The sequence below is a fragment of the Lissotriton helveticus genome, chromosome 4_1 (assembly GCF_964261635.1).
Source record: "Lissotriton helveticus chromosome 4_1, aLisHel1.1, whole genome shotgun sequence".
NCBI lineage: Eukaryota > Metazoa > Chordata > Amphibia > Caudata > Salamandridae > Lissotriton > Lissotriton helveticus.
Genome location: NC_136063.1, coordinates 82,283,604 through 82,306,324, shown reverse-complemented (window position 1 = coordinate 82,306,324; position 22,721 = coordinate 82,283,604). Strand labels below are relative to the sequence as shown.

Here is a 22,721-nt window from a genome sequence, read left to right as displayed (position 1 = left end):
GACTTGGTTCTTTGACTCTCCGGAGGTAGCGGCGGACTGTCTGGATCGACTCGGGGACCCTGGTCCCGAGGGACATACCCAGACGGAAGACGAGGAATGATGAACTGTTTGTTCACAACTAACTGTTTGTCCAGTCAGCGTGCATTTACCATTATTGGCGCAGAGGGTTTGACGGGGGGTTTGTTGTTTTCTATCTTCACCCCTCGCAACTCATCATCTCCGTTTAATATCTCTTTGTTTTTGCGGGGGGGGGGGATTTGGTCGGTCTGAGGTGGTGGGGGCTGGCGACCTGTTGTAAGGTCCTCCTCCGTTTTCTACTTTTAGTACCTAGTTTGTGGGGGCGACAGGCACACTGCGAGTTGGGGATGTGTACATGTCACATGCAGGGGTGCAGGGTGTGGGGAGTTCTGTACCGGGGTTGTGGGGGTTGGGATGTTGTTTTGTTTGTGATTTGTAACCGATGTATGCAGTGGGATCCTTTGAAACGTACTCGCTTTTCAATGACTAATGGCTTCACCTAGACAGGGCCTGGGATTTTCGGTCCTTAGTTGGAACGTTAATGGTCTGGGTGATAGGATAAAGCGCACTGCCGTGAATCAATTTATCAGACGCGATCACCAGATGTTGTCCTATTACAGGAGACCCACTTGATGGGGAAACGTTGTATGGCTCTGCACAGGGGTGGCTATAAGCTGGTAGCACATGCTGGTTTTACTTCGGGCTCCAGGGGGGTGGGCATCCTGATTAAAAACTCATTCCCATTTACTATACAGTCTACTTGGTCTGACAATCGTGGGCGGTATATCGGTGTTTCTGGAGTTTGGGAGGGTAGAACGGTCTCGTTTCTCTCTGTCTATGCCCCCCCGTCGCTGCAGGCTGACACGTTTAGTGACTTGGGTCGGGTGTTTCTTGCTTTGCCCTTGGGCCTCATGGTGATAGGTGGCGATTTCAACGCGGTTATGGACGGTGAATTGGATAGACTCCCCTCCCGCGCGTTGTTGCCCTCCCGCAGGTGGTTGCCTGACTTTCTCTCGGTTTCAGGATTGATTGATGGCTGGCGATTGCGACACCCGGGAGCAGTGGAATACACACACACAAATCTGCGGCGCACCGTTCCCTCTCTCGTATTGACTATGTATTGTTGCCAGCGGCCCATGCGGCCACGATCAGCGAAGTAGCGCACCTGGTGCGAGGGGTCTCTGACCACTTGCCAGTATGGCTGCGTTTGTGTGTTGGACGGGGAGACGTGGGTAGGACCGCTCCCATCCCCGCTTGGCGTTTGCGAGACCCGGTAGTGAAGAGGGAACTGGAGCGTGTAACTACCAGCTATTTCAGCGAGAACGAGGGCTTGGTTGCTTCCAGATGTTCCTTATGGGATGCGTACAAGACAGTTGTTAGGGGGGAGGTTCTCTCCCTTGTTGCTGCACAGAAAAGGAAGAGGAGGGCTGAGCTAGACAGGGTGGAGGCGGAGCTTTTGGCCTTGGAGACTGTTGTTTCCTCCGGGGGCGACCCGTGGGCGGACCATCGCCTCGGGCTGCTCCGGGATGAATACAAAACTTTAACTCGAGATACCGCTAGGGCGCAGCTAGACGTCACTCAGGACAGGATTTACGAGCACGGCGATAAGGCCGGGAAACTGATTGCTTGGCTAGAAAGGGGCGACTGGGGCTCTAGACTGGTCCCGGAGCTGCACATTGCTGGCTCTGGGGACACGTTGGACCCCCAGCTGATTGTGGAGGAGTTTGCCCGCTACTATGCCGGGATTTATGCCTCCTCGGGTGCGTTCACTGAGGCGGATAATTCGGACATGTTGCGCGATATTATTATGCCGTTGTTGTCGGAAGACGATAGGAATTACCTGGACTCTACTCTTACTAATGACGAGGTGGCAATGGCTATTAGGGGAGTGCATTCCGGTAGGGCCTCTGGCCCTAAAGGCCTCCCAATTGAATTGTTTAAACCCCATGCCGATAGATTAGCTCCGTATTTGAAGGATATGTTTACAGAGAGCTTGGAGTGCGGTCAGTTGCCATACGACCAGCGGATTGCCAACATAGTTGTTATACATAAGGAGGGCAAGCCTCGGTTGGAATGCTCGTCGTATCGTCCGATCTCGCTGTTAAATGTGGAGCCCAAGGTGTTAGCAAAATTGCTCGCCACGCGCCTGGTGAAGGTTATCTCCTCTCTGGTCCACCCCGACCAATCTGGCTTTATGCCCAGAAGGAATACCGCTCTCAATCTTAGGCGCCTTCACGGTGTTTTGGCCAGCGCATCTGATATTCATGAGCCTGCGGTGTTGCTGTCCCTGGACGCCACTATGGCTTTCGATCGTGTGGAATGGCCCTATCTTTTCGCGGTGCTGGCTAAGTTGGGGTTCGGCCCCGGCTTCATCGGCTGGGTCCGCCTCCTTTACTCTGCTCCCTTGTCACGAGTCGTCGTGAACAATCACAGATCTGGTGATTTTTCTCTTGGGCGTGGCACCCGTCAGGGGTGCCCCTTTTTGCCGTTGTTGTTTGCTCTGGCCCTGGAGCCCCTTGCAGCCTGGGTTCGCTGGGACCGATCCATAAAGGGGTTGCACTGGACCCCGGAGTAGGAAGATAAGATTTTGCTTTATGCGGATGATATTCTGTTGTATCTGACTTCCCCCCGGGCTTCATTGATTGCGTTTATGGAAGTCCTTGCCATTTTCAGCAGGTACTCCGGCTTCTTAATGAACTGGGCGAAGTCGGTTTTGTTTGTACTGAGCGGGGATTCACCCAGGGTGCCCGTGAACTGTCCCATGAGGGTGGAATCGACTAGCTTTCGCTATCTCTGGATCCATATCTCCTTAGACCCCACAGTGCGCCATCGTCTGAATTTGTTACCCCCCTTAGCAAGACTCCGGGCGGACACGGCTCGGTGGGAGGCGTTGCCTCTCTCCATGCTGGGTCGCGCCACCCTTTTTAAAATGATGGCCCTTCCGCGCTTTTTATATGCTCTTCAGAACTCTTTCGATCCCGTGCCCTCTTCGTACTTTCGCGAGATTGAGTCTCTTTGAGTCCTTCTGTGGGAGGGACGGCTGCGCATAGCTCTTTCCAAATTGATGTTGCCATGGTATGATGGTGGAATCGGCTTGCCGAACGTTCGGAAATATTATTGGGCATCGCAGCTGGCTCCCATTAACCATGCGATTCATGGATCCCCGGTCGACCCAGGTTACGCAATGGACCGTGGTCAGTTGCCGGGGGGTGAATTTACCCGAGTTTTGTACGCGCGACGCGGCCACTTTTCACTGAAGGGGCCCACTTTGTGTTCCACGAGAGTGTGGCGTGAGGCCAATGGCGTCCTTCGATGGGCTGGACGCCTGACTTTGTCCACGCCGCTGTGGAGCTCAGAAAAGATTGGTATGCTCTGGAAGTCGAAGGGGTTTGATCGGTGGGACTTGATTGGCATTTCGCAGATTCGGGACGTATGGGGCAAGGATAGGATTTTGACTTTTGAGGAGCTGCAGACCAAGTACCGGTTGTGTGATACCGAGCGGTTTCGTTACATTCAGATTAGCCATGCACTGAACGCGGTGGTGTCCGGCGGGGCGGCGCTGCCGGCGGCCTCCCCGCTGGAGGATCGCCTTCTTGACGGCCTCTTACCCATTAAAGCGATCTCCCTCACATACCGTAAATTGATCAACCATTCGGACGACCCGCTGGTGCGCCTTCGCGAACAGTGGGTCGCCGATGGTCTAGTTCTAGATGACGAGGATTGGAGGGAGGCGGTGGCATCCCCTAAGGAGGTGGCAATTCCAATGCGGCTCCGTTTGGTTCAACTTCGGATCTTGCATCGCTCTTACGTAACGGGCCTGGGCCTGCAGAGGATGGGACTGACAGACTCGCCTGCTTGCCGCAGGGGATGTGGGCTGCCGGGGTCATTCATGCACATTCTCTGGGAGTGCCAGGAGGTTTCGGAATTCTGGCACCGCATACACGCAAAGATGAGTGAAGTGTGGGAGCAGCGAGATGACCCCGAGGCACGGCGATGTTTGCTGAATGTGTGGGAACCCACGGACCTGCCAACTCATGGCAAGGTGTGGGTGACTCTGGCGTGTGCGATTGCCAAACGCAACATTGCGCAGCTTTGGGGGGCGGCTCGGGCACCCAGGGTTGGGAAATGGATGGAAGATCTTGATTGGTGTATGTTTCGTGAGAAGTCTGTGTAGGTTTCTAGGGGGCGACCCCGAAAATGGGTTCAGATATGGAGAGCATGGAATGCCTATCGTGGAGATATCTGTGAACCCCCCGAAGTGGAGCCGATAACTGTGGACCTGGAGAGTTCTTAGGCCAGTTTTTCTACCATTTGTCAAGTACTGTAGCACGCCTTGAAGTCAATGATGAAACTCTGTGTTTGTGGTCTCTGCATTTCGGTCACTGTTTTATACGTGTTTTTGTTTCAATAAAAAGATTTTTTTTTTTTTAAAGATTGTACATGCCTTGCTATGTCAAGGTCCTATCCCCAATTGTCTAAAAGTAGGGTAGGTTACCCCCATTTTGAAAATGCCAACTGCAGATTGCTCAGAGCTTAACAACTTCCGCCCAAGCGCCAACATCCCTACTCTGGCAAAGCTTCTGGAAATATGTGTCCAAATCCAATTTTTCAACCACATGGATAACTTCCAACTCCTGGACCAGCACTAATCCGACTTCCGTCAAGATCACAGCACTGAATCATCACTCACACACAATGTGGATGACATAAATGTTGGACCAAAATGAATCATGCCTTCTTATACTACTTGACATATCTTCTGCATTTGGCACTGTTAAAAACAACAGTCTACTGAACCTACTTGAAATGACGATGGGGGTAACAGGGTCTGTAGTACATTTGTTTACTTCATTCCTCCACAACAAAACCCAAAGTGTCAATGGTTAATCGATCCCTTTCTCAGCCCTCCGCGGTCACTCTTGGGGTTCCACAGGGATCTGCCCTCTAACCCTAATTTATTCTTGGAATCTCTTGTAGAATCCTTGAAATCTGCTAACATTCATTATCATATGTATGCAGATGGCACCCAATTGTATCTGAAAATCTCCTCCCCAGAAGACATCATGTCCCTCAACACTGGCTCAATGTCAACCATCTCAAACTCAATGATGACAAAACGGAATTCCTCCTCATTACTCCTCCTAACAACATAATTAAGATTGACATTTGGATGAAGAATCTAACTACCCTCAACTGTTCTCCTCACATTATAGACTTTACTAGATCCTTGGGAATTACAATGGACGAATACCAGAATATGCAGGATCCCGTAGGAACGGTCACCAAAGGAACAAATTACGAGATGAGCATTTTAAGGAAACTAAAACCCTTCCTCCCACAGGACAACCTTAAATTTTAAGTCCAAGCTCTTGTGCTGCCCAGGCTGGATTACAGACGTGCCATGCCATGCAGCCTGCCTCGATACAAGCTGCTCACCACTCCCCCCTTCCCAAGACCTTCCTTAACACTGCTGCCAGGCTTGTCACCGGATTAAAAAGAAATAAGCACATCTCCCCGGATCTAAAATCCCTGAACTGGTTCCGTTATGATACAAGAATACAACTAAAGATTGCGTGCATGACTCATAAAATCCTAGATTTCAATACTGCCAGGTATTTGGCACAAAAGCTAGAACTATTGGGGGGACAGATCATCACGAAGTGCTAGCACTCTGCTACTGAAATCACAACTTTTCCAGAAAAAGAAAACGTGCTATAGAGCCTTCTTGAGTCTTGCCCTGAAGATTTTGAACTCCCTGCCTCCGGTTGTCTGCCTAATTTTGTCTACCTCCAACTTCAAAACAGAAGTGAAAACATTTCTGATGAACAAGTTTTTGCCTTAAGATTACACCATTTGTTTATTGATTTTATACCTGCCTGTTATTAATTTGCTGATTTTGACTACTACATTGCTGACTCCCAATGGAGGTAAAAAGTATGAATTTGTTAATCCTCAATGTTAGTTCCACAGTAGTGTATGTGATTAGTTATTGATCTCACACCTATATCCTACCTACCCCTTTTTGTAAAGCGTTCTGATACCCACTAGATCCATGTTGGCGCCATGTAAAACTTCATAAATAAATAAATAAATAAATAAATAAAGGAGCACCACCGGCACCATTTCGTGATGTGCTGGTTTTAATGGTTTAACCAATCCAAGCAAACACAGCCGAGGGGTGCACTCCACAGACTCAAGCACTATGTCAGTACGAGCAGTTACCACCTGCTCCCAGAACTATCTAACCTGCGCACACAGCCAAGCGAGATGCATGAACTCCATCTCCTCAGCACCACAATGCACACAATTGCCATCTACACGTAATCTGTATTTCAAAAATCGTATAGGAGTATAAAACATTTGTTGAAAGTATTTATAATTAATTATTCTCAAATTACAATTGAATGTGAGGATTCTTGTTAGATCATGTTTTACACTATGGTCCTCCTGGCTTAGACATGTATCCAGAACAGCGTTCCATTTCTCTAGGGTTGTGTGTACCACAATCTGTTTGAATCGCTGTGAAGCACTATCTAAGTTTGCGATATGTTTCCTGCATGTGGTGGGAGTAAGTAGTGTCTGTAGAGTGTTAAGAGCTGGGAGTTCAGCAGGGAATTGAGGGTGCAACTCTCTCCCAGCAGTCTGTAGCTGGTGATATGTGAATGCCAGAAGTGGGGCCTGATGCTATATCGGTAGCAAATCTTCCATATCCCAAACTTCCCGCCAGCATACACATCCCCAATAGTCATTAATCCTTGCTCCCCAAGTACAGTAAGTGCCACTTTATCATGGGTGACTGATGTATTTGGGTGATAACGCAGTGGGAGTGCTGGGGCATATGGTGGAAACTTGCCGGCTCTGGTGTCCAGAGCACTCGACGCCCTTGTGGTGCAGTTAATGGTGTTAATTTCCTCTCTGGTATTTCCGGGCGCCTGCGTGGCAGACGGGTTCGAGTGAAAACAGGGTGTGCATCATCACTGTCTATCTTTAAAAGTGGCCGATACGGAGGGGGGTGGAACCAACAGTGGACAAATTGTGCCTGAGCACACAGATAGTATAGGTGTAAATCGTGAGCTCCTGATCCATCCTGGTCATAGGGAATATTGAGCGTGTCCCAACCAATTCTAGACTGTTTGCCCGCCCCGGCTAGGGTTATCATGACTGATCAAAGTGTTTTAAACAAGCATCTGCAATGCAATAGGTCTCGCATTTGTGAGAGTTTAAGTTATTGGCACTTCATTGACAATGCCTTTTATTTATCTGTTTTGATAATTAACACATAAATAAAAGGCATTGTCATTTACAATGCCTATAGCTCAAACGCTTGTAAATGCAAGACCTATTGCATTTTAAAGAAGCAGCCGCCATTGTGGCTTCTTGGAAAGTGAAAGCGCGCATGGCACGCTACATGTTGCAGGAAAGCATGTCGTGCCTGCAGCAGGAGAAACTCATTAAAGATAATTGTGCTTACAGACTAAATTCTCATTGTTGCTTTTCGAGCCTTCAACCAAACAGGTCCCGCTTATCTCATCAGGCGCTTCCCCCACTATAATCCATGTCGTTCCCTTCGATCCTCACAAAAAAACCTTATGACCCCCACCAAGTTCAACCTGAAGTCTAAAGGCGGTAAAACCCTTAGCACCCTGGCTATCAAAGCCTGGAACAGCATGCCAGGACATCTCAGACTTCAGACCCTTGAGAAACCCTTTAGGAAACTCCTTAAAACCTGGATTTTCAATCTTCCCGACGACTGGACTAAAGCTGCTATCTAGCTCCCACCCTCCTTTCACTCTTTGATTTGGGCTTTAGGATTCATAGCGCCATGATGCTCCCTCCGGAGCGAACGCCGCGCTTTATAAATACCCCCCCAAATTCCCAAATAAGACGTACCGTGTAATAACTGTAGTAAAAGGGCCAATCCTCATGGGAGGTTACAAATTAAGACAAGGCGGTACTAAGGAGGGACAAACAAGCCTATTAAAGCATCAGAAGCCAGCATTTACAAAGGACAGTGACACAAGCCAAATGACAAATATGGCGGAGAGTGGATGGGGCTTCAAGTCCATACTCTAGCACAGCATGCCTCACAGAGCAGCACATGCGCCTCCCAGGCTCGACCTAACAAAAACGGGAGAGCTTTTGGTGATACAACACCTGATAGGTAAAGCACAAGAACAAAACTCTGGTGCCAGTTTCTCCCGGATGAGAAAGAACACAGTAACCCTACAAAAGACCCTGAGACCTGGACTACTGACTTCAAATGGTACAAAAAGAAAAGCAATAACTATTGTGTTAAAAATAGTATATATACTGAGGCAAGCAGTCTTGAAGAGCCAAACTCAAACTTTTCAATCCAAAAAGCAGACAATGAGTGAGGCCCACAGACTATGAGAAGGATGAACAATGAAAACACTGCCAAGATGACAAATTCAGTCTGAAATGAAGCAACAGCACTGAAAGAATATTTTACCTCCTAAAACAAGTTAGAAGAAAAAATACAACACAATTTGCTCATTTTGGCAGTGGTGGCAAAGTGCTAAACTCTCAAAAAAGAATGTCAAGAACAAATGAGAAATATTGAGGCTAGCATTGTCACCTGGGAAAAATCATTCCCTTAATGTGTACTGATGAAGTACAACTAAGTAAGGAACTGCCCAAAGAAACATTTAGGCACCAAAGGCAAATCTGGAATGAAATGCAATATTTGCTGCGCAGGTAAAGAAAAAAACAGAACCTTACAGGTCTGCATAAAAATGTGATCAGTGAAATAATGTAAAACCTCTCTAGCAAGGAGGCTCTTTAATCCTGAAGGAGCAATCTAAATAGGTTTCCTGGTGTATCTTTATTTGCTGCAGACATACAGCCTAAAATTCAGAGGGATAAGAAAGAGCTGTGCAAGTCACTCAATTCCTTCACAGAATGCAGAGATGGGCTGAAGGAATACACCCACAAAGGTTTAAAGGAGGCCTTGAAACAGAGTCCCTTCGCTAGAGTTTTATCTCGTTGTTTTTTCTGAAGATCAAAGGCTGTCATTTACCAAATAAGGGTTTCTTTAAATGCACTCAGCTGTGATTTTATTTAAAATTTTCCTGTGACTTACACCGAAAAAGAAGCTATTAAAGAGCTCTTGAATCTGGTACATGTCCAAACAAATTGTAGTACTCTAATAAAGCAATCCTCAAGGATTTGCTTCATCTTGTGCTCGCAACTTTCAAGCCAGAAATGGGGCGCTACTCCTCAAACGTGCTGCTGTCCCTGTAGTCTTCAATAGCTTCTGTTAGGTGTCAGTGACTGGAAAGTTTAAAATAAAATCAGACTTAGCGATTACGAGGAATTCCCCATGGAATGCTTATAAGGGCCATACACCACTTTAACTCAACGTCCTGAAGATGGTCTAACGGATGAATACACCAAAAAAAACGAAACGTCAACAAAATACATCTATTTCCTCAGTGATTTTTTTCCTTAAGTAATTTTTTCTGTATTGATCAGTTTCATGTTCCGTTTATGTATATTGTTCGGAAAAGATTCTCAAACTAATGACTATGAGGCATCAGTAATCGCGAACTATGTGTAAACCTCGGTCACTGTGCGTTGTTTTAGCCTTTTGTACCCTTTGATAAATTTCTTCATTATAAAAGATTGTATTTTGAAAAATTCAATCCAGTCTTAAGAAGATTTATTCTGATGTAAATGAACCAATTGAATTTCGGATTCATCAATTGTATGCTATCAACTGGAGCTTACGATCATTGTTTTTTGTATTCAATGTTGAACTGAGTGCATTTAAAGAAATCCCTTGTAGGCACAGATACCGGTTAATAGATATATTACCCAAGTCTCCCAAGGGTAAATTGGGTTCCCACTTCTTGATTTACCAAATAAGGCAAAATTATCAAGCAAGCCACCTGCAACCAGATCTCTGCACTTCTACAACTTACTTTTGTCACATGAGAAAGGGGTAAACCCTACTTAAATAATTTTATATCTGGGATAAGGGGGGGGGGAAACAAACAAAACACAGTATCGCACACAACCTATATTTCTTTTATTAAACCTCAAAGTACATTGAGGACTGACCAAAGAAATTCTGACAATTTACAGCTGGTACATTTATATCGTTTTATTTACTTTTTAATATTTGTTGATAAATATATATTTCAATACCTTTTCATCGCATATCTACAATATTATTTACAATTCTCAAGATGCTAACATTCAATTGACTAAAATCTGTGGTTCTCAACCACACCTCTGATCCGCTAACCTATTTGCAAATTAAAAGGAGAAGGACATTATACTATGGTCCATGGGAGAACGAGTCACTGAATTGCAGATCAAAATTAGCCTATAGAAGCTTTGCTCAGGAGGTTCAGGCAAAGCATACAAAACTCATTCACGCCTAAAGTGGATACGATTTGTCTTTTGACAACTGCATGCGGCGGAGACAGAGCATGAAAAGCGTGCATGGGAATGGTGTAGTCTATTTAAGCACAAATAATTTAAAAAGATAAAGTGTAAACATGAAAATATACCACAATAAAGTACAGAATGAGATTTCAAAGGACTGCAGGCCATATATGAATAGAGAAGTGCTGTTTGAAACAGGAGAAGCAACACAAAAAAATTATAAAATTCATTCTACGGGTTATCAGATAAAGTTATGGTTTGACTATTCTAGCATATTTAAGTAGTGAGTTCTTTACATGCAACAAAGTATTTAGCAGAGTGGGGCTCTGTCCAAGTCTCCAAAGAAGGTGTCCAAGTCGGGCACAATGTATGTCTGTTAAGTTGTCCATAATGCTAAAGGAAAATTAGTTATGAATATTGTCTCTTGAGAAGGGGCTTCTCAGCGACTGTTTATGCTGATCTAACGTGGAGGACACTGATCTGGATGTTTTATGCTGTAATGAACAGAAAAATAAAAATTGATTCTTCATCAAACAGTCCCTTTATTGCTTGTGTTACATAATTTTGTGAGAACTGATCGGCTGAATTTTCACTGGAAGGCTGCGAAGAAAGGGGTTTCATTTGTCTAGTAAGGAGATAATAGGTCTTATGAATGTTAAGGGAAAAGGGAAGGAAGAAACAGTCAAAGTATTCAGTTTCCCAAACTGTTCCAATTCAAAAAGGCCTACATCGATCACCGGCCATCAATGTCTAGGTGGGAGATCGGTCTCAACTTACATTAGGGATGTGTACTGGGTGTCAGGGATCACCCAGATGACACTGCACGCAGTCACCGTACCATAAATAATACCCCTCAACACACTAAAATGGTTGCACTTCAATACCATACCCATTGAAAAACCATCTATATTTCTCTGAATCATAAAGGTAACGTCATAGGAGATCATCAACACTTCCCATTAACAACAATGAAGTTGGCCACTGGTGACGCATGCAAGCTACAATATTTCATGAATGCCAACTTTCTCCAAAGGCATCTACTCTAACACCCTCAAAGCCTGGCAGAAAAACAAAGCAGCACTTGACCACATGGACTGTGCCAACCATTAATCACACATTTTCCATCCTGGGCAATACTCACACAGGACACTAGGACATTCAATACTCCAGTACATGAACACATTTACACTCAAGTCCTTCTCCAGCATTCACAAATTACGAATCAGGCCATGGTTCAATGCAGAGACGGTAAACTTACAAGTTAATGATGCCCTCTGCATCACCGGCAATGGTATCGCTGTCTCCTCATCCTCTCAATCAACAAACTTTTATAACAAATGGGTAATGAATCCATCTAAAGTGCTCTTTAAATTCTACCTATCCAATAATATCAGCTCATTTAAAAAGTTTAACACATCTTAAACTTAGCAGCTTAAACTTCTACATGGGATCTCTTGGGATACCTCTGGGTGGTAAGAATATCATGTTTCACAAGTACGGTGATGACATATAATTCTGCTTGAAGAGGAAATGTTGTAGTGACACTGGCTGCTAAAAAGTATTGTCTCGCCACCATTCAAGCCCAATGGCAAATGGCTACTTCATAATTAATCCCCTGATTTTTTTTTCCTAACAACGAGTGACAACAGACTAGTTGAAGTGCAAGAATGTCACTCCAACCATCAGGTGTCTGATGTTAGCCTCCATTGCAGCAGCGCTGCTCTAATTTCATACTCCCAGAAACATTTGACCCAAGCAACCACCGAGCCCAGCAAAACACCCGACTCAAAGGCACCGTCAGCTTCAAGGTGCGCACTCAGTTTAGTAGCAAAACCACTTCCTTAAAAAAGTTAGTGCACACCTTCCCGTATTTTCCCTTCATATGATATTGTGTGACATGCTAGCTCATTGACTTATCCAAGCAGATACTGTTCCACATTGTGTTCTACCTTCTCTAACTGATCAGCGTTCAGTGGTATGTAATGCACAATTACGAGGTACCCATTACTGTACCTCCTGGAAACCTGTATTTGATACTGGTCTGATCATCCCCGACAGATATATCAATAAAGAACACACAAACCAAAAAAACAGAACTCCATTGGATTTTGCTGCCCATCCACATCTCATTTAAGATTGGATGCTTCACCATCAAGGCAGTGAACTCCAATACCCTACTTTATCTGGAAGACTAAAGTGGATATCTCTGGTGGCTAGTGCAACGTATGTAGCAATTCTATCTCCAAGCTTAGAATCAAGAAGACCAGATGGCTAGCATCCTTCTGGTAAGCACCCAAGATCTGAATCCACATCTAGACATGCAGAGATATACATTTCCACCTCACCTCGATTTTGAAACGTAACCAAAGATGGTGCTTTTTTAAGAAACATCTCAATTGCAGATAATTACATTTACTTCGCCCCAAGCCCTGAAAAACACAGTTAGACAATACCCCAGCTATCTGTAAATAAGTTACACTTTCATCTACCCTCAACATAAAACTCTCCAGTTCCCTTCACATAACCTTTCCAGAGTCAGTCAGCATGCAGTACATTTGCTACTTATGCTAGGCCTCCCAGCACTCCCCGAAAGCCTACACCATAATCCCTCAATCACCACTCCTGGAAGCAAATCCTGATTTGCCAACAATTCCCTCCATTCTCGACTACTGCACCCTACAGCCAAAACATTTTTTTGAGTCCTTGTAAGACACTTGTTCAGAGACTTCTTCCTCCAATATTTTCACTCTAGATTCTCATAGAACCCATCAAGCCCCATCCCTTTTTTTAGGTCTTCCAACACTGCATGTATTAAACAGTGCACCAAAATAAAGCCCTGCTATTGACCTTCAAAAAGTGTAAACATCATGAACAAGCATTTACAATGCAATGGTTTCACCTTTGGAAAAGTTAGAGCTATTGGCATTGTAAATGACAAAATTTGTATTTATGTGTTGGTTTTGAAAACAGATAAATAAATGGCATTGTCATTTACATTGCCATTAGCTTAATCTCTCGCAAATGTGAGACCTATTGTACCCTACGGACGAGCTCAGCAGACAGCAGTTACTACCACACACACACACACACACACCCAGCGCCACACACACACACAAACACACACCCAGAGCCACAAACACACACACACCCAGAGCCACACACACACACAAACACACACACACACCCAGAGCCACACACACACAAACACACACACACCCAGAGCCACACACACACACACACCCAGAGCCACACACACACACCCAAAGAGCCACACACACACACACAAAGAGCCACACACACACACAGAGCCACACACAGAGCCACACACACACACACAGAGCCACACACACACACACACACACACACACACAGAGCCACACACACACATCCAGAGCCACACACACCCAGAGCCACACACACACACATCCAGAGCCACACACACACATCCAGAGCCACACACACACATCCAGAGCCACACACACACATCCAGAGCCACACACACACACACACACACCCACCCAGAGCCACACACACACACTCACCCAGTGCCACACACACACACACACACACACACCCAGAGCCACACACACACACACTTCCAAAGTTCCTTAGTCTGTTTCTGACCCTAGAGTAGGCCCGTTGCCCTTCCCAAAAGACAGTCGTGGAGATGACCATTGCTGCTGGGCCAGGTAAAATGGCTGATATTAAATATGTTTTAGTCTTTCTTGTAGCCTTCCTCCCAACCCTGATTCTCGGGCAGTGTTCGCTGTACTAACAAGGTCACAGCTTTTGGGGAAATGCAGGCCTGGCCACTAACTAGGATTAGCAGCTTGCACCACCGGCTTTTCCCCAGGGAGCATTTCAGCAATAAAAAGCAAGCAGCATTCATCTAGAGCAAACTGTTCAGAATGGGGAATAATCTGCGACCTCAGATCCCCCGCAGTTATTCCCCCATTTCGATATTCAAACCTTATATTAGCACAGAACTGCTGCAACTGGTAATTACAACACTTGACATTGTCGGCAATTATAGTGTTAACGCAGCGTTTAAAGCTGACGTCATGAGACCCTAAATGGGAAAGATTGATCCTCTTGGAAACAGCGGGAGTTTTAGGATTTACACATCAGCGGCCCCTGGGAGCCACTGTTATACAGCCAGATCAGTTTTCTTCTGTAAATTAAAAAAAAATACAGTGTTCAACTGCACCAGGTGAACGTCTGCCAATCTCTCTCCACCCCTCATGATGTTTTGTTTTCTTTGCCTGCCCCTAAGTTCTTCTTTTGTAATGTCTGGAACTCAGCACCGAGAACCATTACAAGGAAAAGCAGAAAGAGGAATAGAGGGAGAGCATCACTGAATGGGTGAATTAGCTGAGGGGCCCCAAGCGGCCGAGAAGGTAAACAGAGAGCAAGGGACTGTGATAAGAGCAGGGGGTCTGTGAGTGATCTAACTATCCCTCAGAGGGTAGGGGCAGACCCCCGAAAGGACACCCTAGGGAGATGCACGTGAGAGGCAGGAGAAATTCGAACACCGGGCAATGAAGTTCTTATCCGAGAGAGCGCGGATACCGGAGGCCGGGGCGGCACGAGCGGTACCACTCTAAGAGGCAGGAAAACAAACTGGAGGGACGCCACCAATGAGCTGCAGGAGGCCCACCAGGAACTTCCTCAGAGTACACGAGAGTGGCCACGAGGGACCTCAGAACTCACATGAATGATTCATGAGGGGCCTCGAGAGAGGACAGGTGGGAACCCGAGAGGACCTCGTACCTGGTCAGAGTGATAAAGTAGAGAGATCACTAGTGACCTGAAAGCGAGAGGACCCTCAGAATTACAGGGCATGAGACTCCGGGGGCCGAAGGAGGCCCGCCTGTGACTTCAGAGGGCAGGGACGGAGCAGAAGTCCCCTCACCTGAGGACAAGGGACGTAAGGCATGGCCCTCAACTCATAGGACAAGAGGGACCTCAACGCAGGGCGTGAACACGCGAGGGATCCTATCAGAGGACAGTGGGGCTAGTATGAGGGACCTCAGAGGGCGTGGAAAGGACCTGGAGGAGCCCCTTGAATGGGCCGAATGAGGGACTTAATGAGAGGGCAGGAGAAGGGCTGCAGGGCAGCAATAAAGTATGAAGAACCGCAAAGGGCAAGTCAGGAGCTGAGGAGAGACTCGCCAAAGGACAAGTGAAGTACGAGAGGGGCGCCCTAGGGCCCAGGAGTGACCTCTTCTGAGGGCAGTCGGAGACTCCCCACCCGGGGCGGGGGCTGGCGGGGTCAAGGAGTGACTAGGTCGACGCTAGGTGAACGTGAAAGGTTACTTTTACAGGCGGCGTCTTTGAAAAGCAAGGCGCCCCCGTGCCTACCTTCCGTCCGGGCGTGTAGCAGCAGAGCGGCGAGCAGCAGGCAGGCAGCAAACATGGTGCACGGAGATCCCTCGCCGCCCGCGTGGACCCGGATCCAGCCTCCCCCTCCTCCCGGCTGGCTGGCACCGAGATACTTTGTGCAGAAGAGAGCTCTGGAGCAGGGTGAGGAGACACACTGGGGGGTCACAGGGGCTTCGAAGCGGAGGACCGAAGGGGCCGCAGGAGGCTCAGTGACGCCCCTCCCTGGGCTGGGGAGGCAGGCAGCTTGCTGGGGCTGGCAGCGGCTCTGTTGTGTGATTGCAATCAGCTGAAGTGGGGAGGGAGGGGGCTCGGAGCTGTCGGTAATTCAGGAGGAGCAATTAAAAACCGCTCAATGCACAGGGCATGAGGGAATCAGTCGGTCACAGGTCAAAACAAACACCAGTCTACAACAGAACAAGGTCAATATTTGCTTTACTAACTCGTACATTAAGGGAGCGTGTTGCTTCCCCGTGTGCTAATTAATGGGGAAGAAGCATGTGTAAATAAAAGCGGGAACGGCACGGACAGAGGGAGGGGGGGCGGGAATGGCACGGACAGCGGGAGGGGGGGCGGGAACGGCACAGACAGCGGACTCAAGCACTCACCTGGACTTCTTCTGGTGGCGGTCGGCCTGCAATGAGCAAAACAAACCTCCCCCCCCCACAAAAAACAAAGCACCGCCCACAGCCGCATGAGGTAGGCAAAAGCCTAAAAGTCTCGGGAACCCCCACGAATCTCCTATGGCTTTGACGGACAGATCTCTGTTCCAATGGCTAGCCTCCATTTATGGAGCTAGCCAATGGAACAGAGGGGCGGTACTACACTCACACATAACAAAAGCTTTCGCCTGCGCGAAACGCTGCTTGTGCAGCTTTCGACAGGCGAAACCTAAAAATACATCTTACATGTCCTGGCAAACTGATGCAATCAACTTATTATCACAAAACGTAATGATCTCTTCATGTATTGGTGTATGCATTATCACAAAAATCCTACACTTCACGTTTCCTCATTCCTTCCAACCATCCCATTTACACTACTAATCCTTTCCCAAGCCCTTAGTTCCACAATGCTTTCCTTTCTTCAAACTCGCAGTGTTAACATCACTCATAATGTTTTGTTATCACCTTTTTTAGGGCTCGTCTATTATATCCCGCAGGGATTAATAGGCGAGATTATAGGGGCTAAACTAAGAGCTAAACTAAGCTCTCAAAAAAGCGGATTTCCAGAAGTGCATGTGGTCTCGTGAACGCGCTTCTATCCGCCTGCCTGCCTGCCTCGCATCACCACATCAAAGCCAGCCATCTGTTGCTTCCCCAGCGTAGTGCCGCCAGCAGCTTCACTTCAAAGGGATCCGCTCCACCCCCTGCTGCATCAAAGGGTTTCATTTCGCGGCCGCGTTCTTCACACTTTTCACGGCCGCCAGGCCGTGTCTCGCATTTCTCCTGCCCCTCCCACCCCTGCTGTTGCTGCCCACGGCCTCCCCATGTCGCACTTTCATTTTAATGGCAGCTTTGCTTTTCTTTATATCGGCTTTCCTTTCCATTTATCACTGCTGCCTTACTTTGAACGTTTCACAGCTTGTTTAAAATGTTTACATCAACAGGTCTCTCTAGCTTGTGTGCTGCTTCCTCTGTCGAGCAACCCCTCTCCCGTGCTCTGTGTTGTTCCCTCATCTCCCCTTTTCCAAGCTCTAATTTGCTTTTCCCGTCTCTCCCAGCTGGTTTGTATATATTTGCCTCCTAGTGGCTTAGCCTCAAGCGCCTTTATTTGTGACTTCCATGTTAGCACACTCCAAGTTGCTTTGTCCCACCCCTTGCAGTCAGTAACCTTCTTTTTTAATTTTTCGGGTGGACTCAGCAACTGCAATTTGTTGCCAGGCTGCTCTACTGTGTAGAAAGTGCTTTTGTGCAACCAAAATTAAACTCGTTTTTCCCCCCGATCCAAATTGCCATTTTATTTTTATTGGTAAACAAAAAAGATAAAGATAGAGCCTGCTTCATTTCCAGAAACAGTCGCTTGGTCACATACGTCCCCCCCCCCCCTATTTTATTGCACAGCATCGGTCAAAATGCTTGTTACATTGCAAAAATTATGGATATAGAGAATTTCTTCTTATTGGTCCTACTAAGTTTAAACTTTTTGCTTGAAATTTGATTTTTTGTGCCATGACCGAGAACAGAATCATCAACTTAAATTGTTTTAAAAGCAAACGAAGGAAGCTTGTCCTCTTTGCGTTCCAACTAACATGTCTCCTCTCCCTGCTCCTCCATTCTTCCCTTCAAAGGCTCCGCTCCCCGCCCCCCCGCCTGCACCACTCTCCTACTTCTCCTCCCACGGCCGTCCTTTCTGCCATCTTATCGCCGCAGCACATGGCACTGCTTACATTTAGAACCGTCTAGTTTCATTTCTGTATCCCTGCCTCTTGTCTGTTCCATCTTCGCCTACTGCTTCACCCCAGCTTCCTGTTTCTTCCCTTCTTCAGCGAATGATTTTCAGCTGCAGGGAACCCTGCACTCACCCTCATGTGTGCTCCAACTCCACGCGTCCTACCTGCCCAGCTCCTGCTGTCCGACCAGCTCCCTGATTTGTCATTAAGCGCATCGCTTGCACTTGTTTACAGTCCAATATTTGTGTCCACCTTCTTAGAAAATCGCCCACATCCTTAATAAATGCATCCATGCAGGCCAGTACATTTTAACGGAGAGTTTGAGTTGTTTCAGCGTTTCATTGCCAGAGGACTCTCCCACCTACAACAGACTGAGAACCAATAAGCACATAACACTTTAAGATGGTTACAGTGTATGTGGGCCTAAATTAAGCTATTACTAGCACAACACCGAAGTATTTCACTATATAAAGCGGTCCTCGTTTGCTTTGTATTAGCAATACATGTGTGAAGTTGCTTTGTAACTGTTTATTTTGCATAGATTTACTTTGCAGAGCTGATCTGCATTATTGGGCAACGTCTTATGCCTACACTGCAGTGAAACATTCGGATGTATTACTCAGAGTGGTTTCAAGAGGAGTGAATTATAGAGGGCGCCTTCTAGATGTTTTTGCCATCTGTTCAATAGTTGCCGGAGGCAGCGCTTTATCTTTTGCCTTCAGACATCTGCTGCTTTCTATTTTTTATTTCAGTTGATTTTTCTTCAGTTTCTCGTAGGTGAATGTTTTTTAAGCCACCAGGGTGATTGAACTATGGAGGTTTAAATCTATATGTGGTGGCCATATTTTATTAATATTGAAGATCTCTTTTGGTCTCCATTGATGCATATCGAAGCTTAATATTGGTAAACTTGTGCTTTTTGGCCTCGGTTTTAACATTCACTTTTCTTGAAAGCAGATAAGTTTTTTATTGGCTGTATTACAGATTTGTACTTGTTTTCTTGTCTTGCCTTCTGCTCCCCTGATTGCCCTCGTTTTCTTGCCTTCTGCTTCCCTGATTGTACTCGTTTTTTCTTGCCTTCGGCTCCCCCACTCCATCCATCCATCCATCCCACTCTATCCATCCATCCAACTCCATCCATCCATCCATCCATCCAACTCCATCCATCCATCCATCCAACTCCATCCATCCATCCATCCATCCAACTCCATCCATCCATCCCCCCCACTCCATCCATCCATCCATCCCCCCCACTCCATCCATCCATCCCCGCCCACACTCCATCCCTCGCCCACACTCCATCCATCCATCCATCCATCCCCCCCACTCCATCCATCCATCCCCCCCACTCCATCCATCCATCCATCCCCCCACTCCATCCATCCATCCATCCATCCCCCCCACTCCATCCATCCATCCCGGCCCACACTCCATCCCTCGCCCACACTCCATCCCTCGCCCACACTCCATCCCTCGCCCACACTCCATCCCTCGCCCTGCCTCTATCTCTCGACCTCCCTCTATCTATCTTTTGCCCTCCCTCCCTCTATCTATCTATCTATCTATCGCCCTCACTTTCCATCGCATCACCACAGCATCACTCAGGGGCACCACAGCATCACTCAGGGGCACCACAGCATCACTCAGGGGCACCACAGCATCACTCAGGGGCACCACAGCATCACTCAGGGGCACCACAGCATCACTGAACGCCGCAGCATCACTGAACGCCACAGCATCATTCAGAGCCACCACAGCATCAATCTGTGCAACCATTCAACAACAACTGATTCAAATATGTTCTCTCAATGTTTCAAACTTTATTACAAATGTCTCAAAAAAATGTTAATATTTCACTTCTGTTCTTGTATTTATATCACAATAAAATACACTAAACATAATCTTCCAAAAAGTTATTTGCAAAAGTTTAAGCTATTGCCATTATAAATTACAATAACTTTTATTTAAGTATTAAATATTGAAAAAAAATACAACCCATTGTTATTTATAATATTAATACATCTAAGTCATGTAAATACAACACATATTGCATTACAAATGCTATAGGTGTCACGTTTGCAAAAGTTAACACTATTGGCATTGTAAATGACAAAGTTATTAATTTTGCTATTTTCAAAACAAAAACAAATACAAAATGTGTCATTCACAATACTAATACCTCTAACTTTACTAATGCGAGCCCTATTGCATTGCAAATGCTTGTTATATATATGTTTGGCAACACTTTCATTTTGTGGCTTTCTTTCACATTATTCATCCGTTGGTTTTCACTATGAAGCAGCTGGAACCCCCCTCATGGTGACCTCTAGCAAGAGGTCCTTCTCTAGCCCTCCCTTAACACTGCAAGGGCTTCAAGCCTCCCTTACCCCCTTCTCTTGCCTTCCCACATCTTACACTAGTAGCTTCACCCACTAGCCACAGTTACCACCCGTGGTTTCAACTCCAGCACAGTATCCACATCCTTAGTAACACACCCTTCTCCTGTCCCTCTTGCACCTTACCTCATATCCCTCCAGTACATGCCCCTCCATTCAGCACAGCCTCATCCTGGTCCTCTGCCCATTCTCTTCTTGCCCTGCCACTCAATCACCATCACCCATCCTCTTGCTTCTGGTGACACAATCTCCTGTATACTTAATCCAACACTCCCTCCTCCTCTTTCTTCTGTTCTTCGCGGACACCCTTCTAAACCCCATTCCATTCCCTTCAGCACACCCTCCCAAATCTCTTCTTCCCTATCCAGCACCGTCCTACCCGGGCTGTACCACCAACACACACACTTCCTGTTTCGAGCACACCGCTTACCTAACAGTCCCAAAATACTCATCTACTCCTATATCATCATCAGCTTAACCGGACTACAGTCCACCTCCCTTCAACATTTTGTTCTTTCAGTACACACTAACTCCACTCCTCTAGCGTCCACGGTCTTTCTCCAACAGACACCCTTCCTCCAGCCTGTCATTATTGCTTTCAGCTGGCAGACGACTAGACATCTGGAATCCCTCCACTCTCTCCTAGCCCTAGACCACCCCTCAATCGACACCCAGATATACTCTAGCATAATGTTAGTGCAGCTCCTCGCATCTTCCTCCTTTGGCCACCCCCACTCTTTTAATCCTTCGATACGATCTTCTTCATTAACCTTTCCAGTGACTTCATCACACGCCATTAAAACCGGCAACACAGGGACAATGCCCTTGTGTGGTCCTCCAGCATCCCTTCGCCATCGTAACACTTCATCCTCTTCCTGACCTTTAGCACAAGTGTCTCCACCCAAGACTCCAGCAACCCAACCTTCCTGTGTGTCTCTCTCTCGTCACAACACCCTCCTTCCTAAATAAATCTTACTCTCCTCTCCAACACCATATCCAGATCGTCTTCCCGTTATGACCACCACTCTCTTCTGCCCAGCCTTTTACTACCTGCCTTTACGATTTCCAGTCCACCCTCCCTCTCTCGCATCAAACCCTCCGCTCCTTGCAACACAACCTCAGAACCGTTGCTCCCCATCACCACACCCAGATCTCTGCTGAAGCATCGAGCACCACCGACTCTAGTGTGTACCCCTTCTTGCTCCTCCGGCACCATCGTTTTCTAGTCCCATAATAAGCACCCATTCGAACTTTCAGTTTACCTCTTTAATGTTTCCTGCGATTAACCCCAGACACCCTTCTGCTGTCACTACAGCAATCCCTTCTCCTTTGTTTTGATCAAACACACTTCACTTCCCTGCCCTTTCAGCACCCACCATCGTCCTATGTTCTGCCTCCTCAGCCCTCCGGTGTCTCCAGCACCTCCTACAAAACCGCCCTCGCCTCCAATCACTTACCTACGGGAAGCGCTGAGTGCCCGAAAGCTGTTCCTGCACGCTGCAAGTCCAGATCCGGAAACGGCGCAGAGCTCAAGTCGGAAGTGACGGCCGCCACCTAGCGTAACTTCCGTTGACGGTACAGTTATGCCAGAAAACAGCGAACGGAGGCATAAACATAGAGAGCGGACTATGACTACAACCCACTCGGATGGAAAGGGACACAAGCACTTACAATGCAATAGGTCTCGTAATTGCGAGTTTTAACCTATTGACATTGTGGGTTTCTTTGAAGTGTTGTCCCACCCACACAGCAGGGGTTGCAGTGGCCTTCAGCCTTCATTACATCCCTTCACCAAAGAACTCCCTCTGCACAGATTCCCTCACTATCAACCTCCCATGGTGCCCCTTATCTCTATATATAAATTTGATTTTTTTTATTTTATGCGTTTTTATATAGCGCGGACTTTACCCGAAGGTGTCAGAGCGCTTCACAATAGGAACATAACTGATACATGAGGAGAAAATTACAAGTGAACAAATTACAAAAGCAAACGTTAAGTTACATGAGGCAAAAGTGACAATTAAGAGCAAACAAAATACAAGAGGTAGCAAATGGTGCATTACAGGAGGAAAAAGTGACCTGTGCAGGTTACAAAAGCGTACAAAGTACAAGTAGAAGTATAGTAC

The 22,721-nt window shown here is 46.7% G+C and overlaps 1 protein-coding gene across 1 annotated transcript in view; it reads right to left on the bottom strand.

Moving 5' to 3' along the window:
- LOC144828373 (uncharacterized) overlaps nucleotides 1-22,131 on the bottom strand; it is a 319,027-nt gene extending 296,896 nt beyond the window's left edge. Inside the window, 1 exon segment of the mRNA XM_078686485.1 lies at nucleotides 22,053-22,131. The gene's annotated coding sequence lies outside the window, so the exon portion shown is untranslated.
- Nucleotides 22,132-22,721: the final 590 nt, after the last annotated feature.